At 32.2% G+C, this 13,025-nt stretch overlaps 1 long non-coding RNA gene across 1 annotated transcript; it reads left to right on the top strand.

The window, feature by feature from the left end:
* Positions 1–223: 223 nt before the first annotated feature.
* Positions 224–6,142, top strand: LOC134269805 (uncharacterized). Its single transcript, XR_009992646.1, has 3 exons — positions 224–755; positions 1,048–1,176; positions 3,876–6,142. It is a non-coding gene; the product is annotated as an uncharacterized LOC134269805 (long non-coding RNA).
* Positions 6,143–13,025: the final 6,883 nt, after the last annotated feature.

The following is a 13,025-nucleotide window of genomic DNA, read 5'->3' as shown; positions in this document are numbered from 1 at the left end:
CAATCGGCAATCAAAAGATATTTTTTATTTTCAGTAGTATGCTTTTACGTTATAGTAACTGCTGATTTGTTAAATTGCACTTTATTGTACATGAAATTTGTGGAGGGACAATACGCACCAAAAGTGATTTTTTGTACTTTTATCGCAGGGACGTAGCATCTTTTTTTTGAAAGTGTGTGTGTGTGGGGGGGGGGGGGGTAGCTAGAAATTTTTTAATATCAAAATTCAAAAGAAAATCCTATTCCTGCGAGGGTGTGTGTGTGTGAGGGACGGTGTCTGTGATGGGGGATTTACTACGCTGAGTCTGATATTCATGATACCGGTATTACGAAATACATACATGCAAGAATCGAGTTACAGCCTTAGATCACATATCAAAATAATTACCGGTAGTACTTCCTGGTGGTGTTAGGAATACACGTGTGCATTCTTACAGTGAACCACCAATAATAAACAGACATGAGAAATGAGCTGAATCATTATGAGAGAAAATGGAACAAAAATCGAACTTTTATTCACCGTCCTTTGGGTTGCAGCAAAAGTGATACATATGAACGGTTTGTTTTGTGATACAGAGTATGCGGGATATTGAGGACGTATATTACAAACCTTGGACTTCTCAGTACATTTACAAAGGAGTCAATCAATCCATGATATTACGCAGCATTAGTTACTGAAAAGAAGTTTGGAACACCCTTGTGACGAATCTAAATATTTTTCTCAACATTGAAGCAACAATAGTCTTGGATAACTTGGTAAGTCTGAAGTTGTATTTCATTCCTAAAAATAGATAATGGATTTATTAAAAAAACAAATAAAATAACGATTGAAGAATAAAGATTTAAAATTGTTACAAATTAGTTTCAGCCTTACTACAAGAACAGGTACTTATTTTTACAATAGCCAGATCATGTAGATATACACTGAGTATATAATACGTATGTTTACACGTAAAAACACTTTTTTCAGGTGCTCTGCATGACTTATTTTAAGCTGTATACAATCTGGGTGCACCATGTATCTTAACCTCTTATTTTTCCTGCAAAGTTTTAGGGAAAGAAAACTGGCCTGAGTTTGTTTTTTGTCTGGAAATCTGGATCTTTTCCTTAGGAAAAAATTCCACTAGTCAAGAAGTTTTGGTAGAAAAGCTTTCCGTTTTGGATTTCTTGCAATCAGGTAAGACTTTTTGGTTTCTATAGTTAACCGAAACTAGGACAGACAGAATAATAAATATTAGTACGTAGCACCTAAATATACATTAAATGTACACCTACTTGCAGTTGGTACAGGTTTTAAAAAAGGACGGTGTAAATAGAAGTCTGTCTTAAATCTTTCTCCGTAAACACAGTTTCTTTACATGTCTACCATTTTCAACATTCAGATACATTGTAAGTTGAAAGCCCTTTCATGTTAATGTCTTGTTCATATAAAGATCTAATATCTACATATATTTGTGACGGATGTTACAAGACATTACATGTATTATACACATTTTCGTTTACTAGAAGACTACAATTTGCATTTTAAGTATTGTCAAGTTTCAATTAAATTAATCGAACTTGTGCATCTTTGGTTCATGCAATTATCGATACTCCTCAGACCAATTTAAGGTTCAAGTCATACTTCCACACTTGATTTCAATTAATTTTTTTGTGTTAAAATAAATATGAATACCAAATTTTTAAAACTGCAACACAATTAAAACAAGCACATTAAAAAAAAAAAACGAGGAAGCCTTTTACAAAAGCTACGTATACGTTACAGTTTATCAAAGAGTGACATAATTTCAATTCTAATATTTGAAGTTAGCTATAAACTTTATGTTCAAGGAAAAATTTGTTTTTCATGCCCGTTCAATTTGTGAGAATATTAACACTAAATTAGCCAACCCAGATGATTTCCAAAATAGTTTCAAAGCTAAGAAAGGCCTTTGTATGATCAAATGCAGACTATTTGTCATGGTTAAATTGCCATTATTGATTAGCGAACAGCTTCCCTCGATCGTTCTATGACCAGCACGCATAAAATATAATCTGCATCCTTGAGTATTTCAAGATACTCGCAGTGGGTGGTGGAGGAGAAAAGTTTGATTTGTTGTTAATGTCTATTTAATATGCCATGTTGTTTTATAACAAGACTTTAATTACCCGTTACTAACTATACGTTTTCAAAATATTACTAAAACACTTCTGAACTGAGAGTGAGATCTTTTGGCAAAAATTAAAAAGAAATATAACTTCTAACTTTTTCTCTAAAGATAATTTATTATTTTATGTAGGATAGGGTTATATATTACTACATGTAGCAATGTGTGCCTTTATTTTATCTATATAAATATTTTATCTGTTTAAAATAAACGATTCAAAGCTCCACTATACAAGCTTTTAGCGAGACAAAAAATACATAATATTTAAAAAAAAAATACAAAATGAATAAATAAATAAATAAAAACAGGAACATTTTTTTTCATCTACAACAATAAGCAGATAAGTTTACTTAACCCTTTACTGATATAATTTTTTTAATACCATTAACTTCTGTTTCCTTAAACTTTCAGGAAAAAAACTAAAGCATCTAATAAATGGAGTAAAATTTATGTTCTTACAGATGAATTTTTTGTTTTAAATGTCAGTGGGAATGAGAGTTATGGCTCAGAGGGGTTTTCACTTAAAGGGAAAAAATACATTCTTTGCACCGAGAAATGGCGTTTTTACCCACATTGGAAATTTAACCCGCTGGTCCATAATGGTATATGTTTTGCAGGGTCAATTTACAATTCTGGATCCCCTCATCTTTAAGGCTGAAACATTAATTACTGTGTCTATCTACATATTCGATAAAAGATATTGATAAGACTTTATATTTCTTCTAGGATAATATATTTCTAAACATATTTTGGTTTAAGGACAGATGATACAAACAAAAAATGGATGTCTGGATTGGTATATATTTTTTTGTCTAATTTCATTGCAAATGATGCAAATAATAAATTTCTAGAAAATAAAGAAATTTTAAACCTTCTCTAATGTTCAAAAGTATGCCCTTCTGAAACCATCCTTATTAATCTAATCAATTATTTTCACTTTTAATTCCATTTTTGTGCAAATTTGAATAAAAAGTTAAAAACTACGCGGTGAAAGTTATTCAATTTACACATTTAAACATGACCCAACTTGCTATTTTCAAAATCTTTGACAAAAGTTTGTATCATCTGTCCTTAAAGTAGGACTCCAAGCAATTTGCCCATTCTTTGAACTTTTCTTTTTAATCAGTTCGGTCGATTTTACTTGAGAAAATTACCTTCTTAAAATATCTTTTATTCAACACAAATAATCGCTTAATATGTTGATGATGTTAGGAATAAACAAGGCTTTATTTACATTGTAAGTAGAATTAAACTTAATGTACATGAATCTCTATATCATGTGTCCATCAAAGAAAATGCTTACCAGTTTATTATCTTTGTAGATTATCTGCTGAAAAAACCAATTAGTCTTTAAAAAATATATTTTCATACAACGTTAACGTTATGTTTGTGAAATTTATTCATCGTGTAAGTACATGTAAACTATTTCATTAAAATCAGGTTTTGAACGTAGCTATGTTAATAATTTGATATGCGTTTTAAAATAAAGAATTAATTTGAATTTGCACATTCCGCAGTTATTAAAGGAGCATCCTCAAAACCCTTTTTAATCATGACCGATATATAAATGATATGCAGATTTATCATTTCTGAAAAAAGCATGCATGCACGGAAGAGATTGACCTAGTATCTTTTTGAATTAATAGGCGTGCTCAGAACATTACGTATTATATACATGTATGTAAAACTTATTCATGCTGAATTTTACATATAATATAACTCATTTTAGGGACATAAGAGTGCATCAGTGATTTCTCTCTATTGGATACGCACGAAGCTTCTAGATGCAGCGTTTTCTGTGATTGGAAAAATATATGACAAGAAAGATGCTCCACTACATACCAAAGTTTTGAATGCTGAAGTAACTGTGCAAGGATACCATAGGATCTGTCCCTGCGTGTTTAGTCTAATATACCACTATTCAATTCATCCACACGTTCAAAATGAAGGCGAGGGCAATACCTGTGCACTCGAAACCATCTCATCAAACCTTATTCACATCAATTTCAACGTAGCTATTTATGTAAAAACTATATGTATATAGAACTGTATTTAGCCTTCCGGTGCCTTCGGATATTGGTCTTGTCTCACAAGAGCTGCGTATATCTTTTTAGAGCAAAATACATGGAGTATTTTATTTTTCTCACAAAAAACTGTAAGGAACCTACTAAAGGAATGTACATAGCCTTAGCCTCCAAGAAGAAAAGTTTTACTCTGGAGCTAGTATTCTTTTCTTAGTAGAACTGAATAAAGCCCTCTAGAGAAATATTACTCCACAGTTTTTCAAATGATAATTGTACTAAGCCGTCTAGAGGAATATAACAGCATAGTTCACATTTTGTATTACAAGAACTCTACGTAGAATTCAAAAGAATATTACTCATTTGTTCATATTTCGTCTAATTAGGAATGTACAAAGTCTCCTAGTGGTGTTGTATTAGAAATGTATGTAAATTTCGAGAGGAACACACCTTCGTAGTTCTGATTTTGTCTTATAAGAAATGAACATAGCTTTCTAGAGGAATATAACTCCGTAGTTCAGATTTTGCCCTATCAGAAATGTACATAGCATCATGGAGGAATATTCCCCCGTAGTTCAGATTTTGCCCTAATGGCTATTAGAAATGCACATAGACCTCTAGAGGAATATTCCTCCGTAGTTCATATTTTGTCTTAATAGAGATTAACATAGCCTCCTAGAGGAATATTACTCTGTAATTCAGATATTGTCTTTTTTGAGAATGAAGTACATATAGTCTCATAAAGGAATAATACTCCGTAGTTCAGATTTTCTTATTTAGAACTGTACAAACTCCTAAGATAGTTCAATTTGTCCTTCATAGAACTGTGCATACATAACCTTCTGGAGGAATATTACTATGTAGAAAAGACTTTGTTTACCTCCACTTATGCTGAGTTTTCACCTCGCATTCTAGATGTCTTTTTACAACTACACAAATTCTATCAGATATATTATTTACTCTGTAGTTAATTTTCGTTTTGTAGAGGATGTAAATAAGATTTTGTTTCATTTGTGTCATAATAACCTTTTTGAGGAACCCCGTATATATTTTGTTTTATTGGAATTGCAGTTTTTAAGAGAAATATTACTTTTTGGATGAAATTTTGTCTTTTTAGAGCTCCTCAAAGTCTTTCAATTGAATATTATTACGTAGTTTATTTTTTTGTTTAGTCAGAATTGCAATCCTCCAGAAAAATATTACTAGTATTTCAAAGATATGTTTTTACCTCTAAGTGTTGTAAATATCTAGAGGATTATTACTCCGTCGATAAACTTTCGTCGTAGTACATGTATAGCATTACATAGAGGAATATTACTCTGTGGCTCAGATTAAGACTTAATAGAACTGTGTAATATAAGCCTTCTGGGGGAATATTACTCCCTAGATAAGTGTTTGTCGTAGCAGATCTGTACATAGAAAACTTTTACCCCGTAGTTCATATTTTGTCTTAACAGACTTTACTCCGTAGTTAGATTTTGGCTCAATAGAGCTGTGCATACATAGGTATAGCCTTCTGGAGGAATATTACTCCGTAATACAGATATTGCTTCAATAGAACTTTGCATACTTAGCGTTCTGGAGGAATATTACTCTGTAGATAAGTTTCGTCGTAGTAGAGCTGCACTTAGAGGAATATTACTACATAGTTCAGATTATTTCTTATAATCATCGTACAAAATCTTCTAGAGGAATATTACCCTGTATACGAGATTTTGTCTTACTTAGGCCTTACAACATTTTTGTTTTAGTTTAGAGTTGTAAATAACCTTAGAGGAATATTACTCTGTAGTGAATTTTCAGACTTCAGAAGCTTTGCATTGGTCTTACGGAGGAATATTACTCCGGGGGTAATGGGTGAAGTTTTTGTCACACTCGAATTGTACATGTGCGTATATTTATAGAGGAATGTTACTCCATACTTCAGTGTTTTGTAGAAAGACTGTTCTAAATATGAATAAATTTTTTAAGAAGATATCTCTGATTTGTTTCTTCTTATTCGTATTACAGAGGTTGTATTAAATCATATTAAACTCTGAATTGAAACCCGGAAAAGGTACGGTGAAGCACAGTACCTTTTTATTTTGCTGTCCCTTTTAAATGTAGATAAGTAAATATTTTCAAAAGGAGTATTTTGGTGTAAATACAGAGTTATTGTAAAGAGCATATCTTTAGGAATTTATTTATTATTAATATAGTGTAACACCATATCTGAAACATGTGAAAAGATCCATACAGTTTGTCAGATGGACTTGGTTCCACAAACCGGTATGCATTACTGTTTTATTATTTTGGTTATATATGAAGGATAACTCTTTACGATTTTGGAAAGTAGATTTAGCTTGTAAGAGTTATTGCCCTTTTTGCATGTAAAGTGTAACAACATTCCATAGAGTGAAATATTCATTTATGATACTATTTGAATAATGATTCCTATGTATATCTACTATTATATTTATTGTACCATTCTAATGTTATTGTATATTTTATATTATTTTCAGAGCCAATGTGATTGTTAATATATAAATTATGAAACCAGAAAGTTCTTCGACTTATTATTGCCGGGATTCCCGTTACAAAAAATGGTAATACTTAAGTTTTTATGCAGTGTAGAGCTATCCAGCAGTTTAAAGTGGCAAATTATTTGATTTTGTGGAATTTTCAAGACCTAATATTTACCTCTTTACTGTAGCCTAACCTTAACTGTGCTGCGTACGTGATTCGTGGGCATACGCTTAATGTTTTTTCTACCTGATCAATACACCGCCATAGCAAAATTATTCGCGATTTTTAAAAATCGGTCAGCTTACTTGCGCGTCTCGATTAGGAAAAGAGCGATAACTCTATGGAAAATAAGAGTTATTTATTTTTTACTGAGTTATCTTTATGTAGGAAATTACGTAATTTTATATTGAATTATCGTCTGCACTTCCGTAGTGAACGTAAACAAGCAGAATTAAACCATGGGTCGAAAATCTTCTGAGCTGAGTGCTGAAACTAAAAATATAAGCGTAACTTTGAAAAGTGAAAATCAAAAAAATTCAGAGATAGTTCGTGTTGTGATTATAAGTGATCTATTTAGAATAAGTTTATTCAACGATGAACTGTGAAAAATTTACCTGGAGCAGGAAGACCTATAATGTTGTCACACAGAGATGGAAACTGGATGATGCGGACAATCAAAAGCAACAGTTACAGGACCCTTAATTATGTTACCTTGAATTTAGATAAAAGGAAATGTCCTACAGAAACTGTAAGTAAATGTACAGTCCAGAGATTTCATAGAAAAAAAAGATATCAATTAAAGAAATGTTGTTAGGAAACGAATGGTTGTTCGTGAAGTTAATCGAAAAAAGCGATTATCTTCGTGTTTGGGTAAACGACGACTGAAAGTGGAACAATATTGGCAAAATGTAATATTTTTTGACAGAAGTCAAAATATAATTGGAGATAATCACCGGGTTTATGTTTGGAGAAGAGCAATCAAATGAGGCGTACTTACCCCAATGCATGTGGTCTCCACATAAGTGTCTGGTTGCAGTTATAGTATGGGGATGTGTTACTTACGATGGTGTAGGGACTTTGTGCCTTGTTAATGGCAACATAATTGCCCAAACGTATATAGATATACTCGACAATCATTTGTGGCCAGTTATAGCGAGGCATTTTTCCAATAAGACTTACTATTTCAAGATGATAATGCACCCTTGCACACAGCCAGGATTACGTGTGAGACAAACAACAACATTCCTTCCATCACATGGCCGGCACACAGTCTCCGGACATTAATATAATTGAAAATATTTGGTTGAAAATTAAAACGTTCACCTCAAAACACGGCCAGAGACATCAAAACCCAAGACGAACTTTGTAATGCAATACTTGATACTTCATATGGAGAAATGACGTGCAGTTTATTTATGAGATTGCTCCCACGTGATTTACTTCTCATTAATATTCATAAGATCCTGCAAAAACTCAAATTATACCATTTCTTTAATTTTTTAATATAAAAATGCAAAAATTCTTTTATTTGAATTTCTTTAAGCACTGGGCATACCTAAATGATTTTCTGTTTTGACTTTGGAATGCGTTATAAGCGCAATCGAAACAACACACAAGCGCATTTATGACAACGTGCAAGAACAAAAATGACAACGCACAAGCGCGTTAATGACAATGTGCTAGCCCGTTAATGTCAACGCGCTAGCGGGTTTATAACAAAGAGTTGTGTGTTAGCGCGAAGTCGTGTTGTGAACAACGCTATTGCATTAATGGCGTTGCGCTAGCGCGTAAATGTCATTGAGCTAGCGTATTAATGCGTATCTAGTGCGTTAAGAATAACAAGTTGTGTGTTAGCGTCAAGTCGTTTTGTGAACAACGCGCTATAGTGCATTACTGACAAAGCGCTAGCGCGCTAATGTCACGACGCTAGCGCATTAATGTCAATGCGCTACTAAATTAATGACAACGCGATAGCGCGATGATGACAACGAGTTTGTGTGCTAGCGCGAAGTCGTGTTGTGAACAGCGCGCTAGAGCATTGTCATTTACGCGCTAGTGCGTTGACATTAATGCTATAGCATGTGGTTAGAATACAACACAACAAGAATCGACAATACTAAAATACAACGATACAGGAATTCAACAATACAAGAGTACAACAATACAAGAATACAACAATACAAGAATCAAACAATAGGGTATTGTAATTAACGCGCTAATGCGTTGTCATCATTGCGCTTGCGTGATGTTAGAATACAACACGCAAGTGCATTAATGTCAACGCACTAGCGCGCTAATGACAATACGCTAGTGATTTGTTCACAACACGACTTTGAGCAAACACAGTTCTTTGTCATTAACATGCTAGCGTGTTGTCATTAATGCGCTAGCTCGCTGACATTTACGTGCTGGCGCGTTGTCATTAATGCTCTTGCATGTTGTCTCTTAAGCTCTTACATACTTTTGCAATGGCCCTTTTTAGACACCATATGTTTCTGAATGATGTATGTATTATTTATTGTGTATATATATATGATGTCTAATTTAAATGACATGAAGTTTAAACTAAACAAAAACTGAAGAAGAAATAGCTTTTTGAAAAAATCCATCGAAATTCCTATTTTTAGTCACCATAACTACGTACCAGAACTCGCCAATTTATAAACCCTTGAAAAGTATTATTTATCTTATTGAGTCTATAATTGTGCAAAATTGTATTGAAATTAGACCAAGACGATAGGAGGAGCAGGTTTGAAAACCTTTCACAGGAATTACTATTTGAGTGACCATGACAACACCAATGATTGAAATCCTCCATCCTCCATGCAACCACTTCCAAAAAAAGTATATATAGAATTGGGTATCATAGGTACTTTTGCATTGGCTTACATTGAATTCTTATAAAAACCGGTAATGTTTTGAAATATTCTTTACAGACGAATTTTTGGTTAGGTCTCTCGCAGCAATGTTATGGCTGAAAAAGGGGGCGGGGCCTAATTTATACGGGAAAAGTTTACTGTCACGTCACACAAAAATATAACTTTTATGTATTTCTCATAATACCCAAAAATGAAACAATTTGCAACTTTTAACTGTATTAGCATAATTAACAGCAATAATAATTATGAATGCATTAAAAAATGTTGAGCTCTGGTTATAAACAAATCACTAATCGCGATAAACTTGTAAACATGACGTCATTTTGGTAAAAATGACGCATTTCATGTGCTGTGAGAGGCAGATAAAGGATTTTTTTAACAATTAGAAATGCGTTTTATTGTTAAACGGAATATTATTTACAGGTTTTAAATAGTGGATGAATTCCATTGTATATTCTTTGTTTAGTGCGATTATTTATTTAGCCTACTATCAAGAGAATGTATTTTATTAACTATGTCATGTTTTTATGCACAGGTTGCGTAAATTTTACAATGATATGCCTCGATCATAAAATCGTAGTTTCGCAAGGGCATACACTTAATAGATTTAACCATTGTTTGAATATCGATAAAGGATTTTTTTTAATTTAATGAAAAGTGCTGCTGCTTTCTTTAAATCACCTTCAATCGTGATTTTATAAGACTAAAGTACTCAAAATAATTGGTAAAAGTCAAACATATTTCGACATTGGCTTATTTACCTAAAAAGTTTTAACCATTAAAACGCAAATATATTCAAAGCAGTAGAACTTTCAGAAACTACAATGTATGCAGGAACAATTAATAGTTTGAATTTTTGATTTCAAGTAGGGTATGCCCTTGCGACATGAGATATTTGTTCATGACCTACATTCAGTACACAAACTATGCATTCATCACGTGACTGTCCATCGATGGGACCAAACTTCATACAGTACAGAGTGGGTTATACTATGTTATTTCTATTAGTATTTAAGTTCTGTGATAATAAAACAGCTTAATCAAAATAAACAAAAAATCCCCCTTTTTTGCACGTATATTTTCCGTTGATTTCCCATAGTAAGCCTTAACAGTGCTGCGCTGATTCCTGACCTTAAGTGCATCTGAATGGTCAGTGAGGGACTCAGATATAAACACTAAAAAACAATAGGATTTGAAAAGGACAATTCTGCGATATTGATGAAAATATCACCACATGTGAGTGTTGGTATCTAAAGGAAACTGCGAAAATACGATATCTAAATTATGCTCGGTTGCAAAAGAGACCGAACCAATAATGTTTACTAAAAATGTTTACCACATGGAAAAAATCCCTGAGGAAATGTACAAAAATTTGCGTCGATGTGAAATGTTCTAACTCAAGCGTAACGCAGCATTGTTAAGGCTTGAAAAAGGGGGCAGGGCCTAATTTTTACGGGAAAAGTTTACTGTGACGTCACATAAAAATATGACTTTTATGTATTTCTCATACTATCTGAAAATGAATTAATTTGCAACTTTTAACTGTATTAGCATAATAAACAACAAGTAAACTTATCAATGCATTAAAAAAACTTGCTAGTTAAATCTCATGTAGCTGTTTGTAAACAAAACACTGATAGCGATGAACTTGTCAATCATGACGTCATTTTGGAAAAAAATGACGTATTCCATGTGCTGTGAGAGGCAGATTGAGGATTTTTATAACAATGAAAAATGCATTTTATTACCAAACTGAATATAATTTGCAGGTTTTAAATAGTCGATTAATACCAATGTATATCCTTTGTTTAGTGCTATTATTCATTAACAATCAAAAGAATTTAATTAATTATGTCGTGTTTTTATGAACAGATTACGTACATTTAACAATGAGATGCTTCATAAAATCTTACTTTCGCAAGGGCATACACCAAATAGATCTTAACTATTTTTTAAATAAAGATAAATGATTTTTTTCTTAACTTGAAAAGTGCTGCTGGTTTCTTTAAATCGAGGGCGTGATTTTATAAATACACAAAATATTTCGTAAAAGTCAAACATATTTCGACATTGGCTTATTTACCTAAAAAATTTAACTATTAAAACGCGAGTTCTATTCAAAGCAGCAGCACTTTTCAGAAACTACAAGGTATGCAGAAACAATTAATAGCTTGGATTTTTAATTTCAACTAGGGTATGCCCTTGCGATATTGAAATTTGTTCATGACCTACATTCAGTACACAAACTAAGCATTCATCACGTGACTGTCCATCGATGGGACCAAACTTCATACATTATAGAGTAGGTTATACTATGCTATTTCCATAAATATTTAAGTTCTGTGGTAATGAAACAGCTTAATTAAAATAAATTCAGTCTTAAAAAATCCCCCTTTTTGGCACGTATATTTTCTCATAGTAGGCCTTAACAGTGCTGCGAATGGAAACCGACCTGGTTTTTAAAAATGTAAAATGTAGGAAATTTAGCATTTCTTTTTTAATATCTTTGATACTAATTAAGAAAAGTTGTTTACAGAGAAGTTCCAAATCTTATGTGTGTTGTATACTTAATGGTCAGCAGTGTTATGAGAAAATATAAATGGACTTTAAATGCTTTTTCAGTATCAGGTATTGATGTTTTTTTGTTTGTTTTTTTTTTTTTTACAAAAAATAAATAATCAAATCAAATGGTAGTTTTAGAATTACAAACAAAAAATCCAAGAAAAACTTTCACATAAATTTTTGATCTTGTGGCCACGAGGTTCGTGAGACTTTTATAAAAGAAAATAAAATTTATTGTATATTTTTAGGGAGGCTCATTACACCACTTTTTGATGACTTAATACACAAAAAATACACCTCAATTGTGTTGACCGGTTTCCTCTGGGAACGAAATGTACAGGTACCTGTATAATATGACCCTGACCTTTAAAGCCATATATGGCGTATGTACAATGAACATTATTAGACTAAGATTATAAGAACTTATTATTTGTATCATTACTTTATATAAAGATAGAACTTTTCCGTAAATTACAAAATCTAAGTCAATTGCGTTATAAAGATATCACAATTTAACTTGAATTTTCGGAATTTTCTCCGACTCGGAAGAAAATACAAAAGATTTAAATAACACATTACAGAGAAGATAAAATTGTATTATTAGATGAAACGAAATGTTCTCCGTGTTCAGAATTGTATGAAAAGCTTTAATTTAAACGTATTAACTACATTTCTTAACTTAATTTTGTACTTTTAAAAAATATTTTTTTTTGATCAGTTACGCCATGTATGGCTTTAAAACGCTTTAAAAATAAATGAAACATGCGGTGTTATACAGTTATAAACAGTGAAAACAAAGTAACGGATTCATTAGGCCTAAAAAAATGTTTGTTTCCTGTAAACCGACCGACTCATTTAAATTATCCCCGGGTTGATTTTTTTTCTGACAAATGGCATAACTTCGTTTGTCAA

This window comes from Saccostrea cucullata, unplaced genomic scaffold (genome assembly GCF_032062105.1).
Source record: "Saccostrea cucullata isolate Sc308-1 unplaced genomic scaffold, CSIRO_AGI_Scuc_v1 ctg1488, whole genome shotgun sequence".
Classification (NCBI taxonomy): domain Eukaryota; kingdom Metazoa; phylum Mollusca; class Bivalvia; order Ostreida; family Ostreidae; genus Saccostrea; species Saccostrea cuccullata.
Note: the sequence above shows the minus strand (reverse complement) of the source record. Positions and strands in the feature narration are given on the sequence as shown.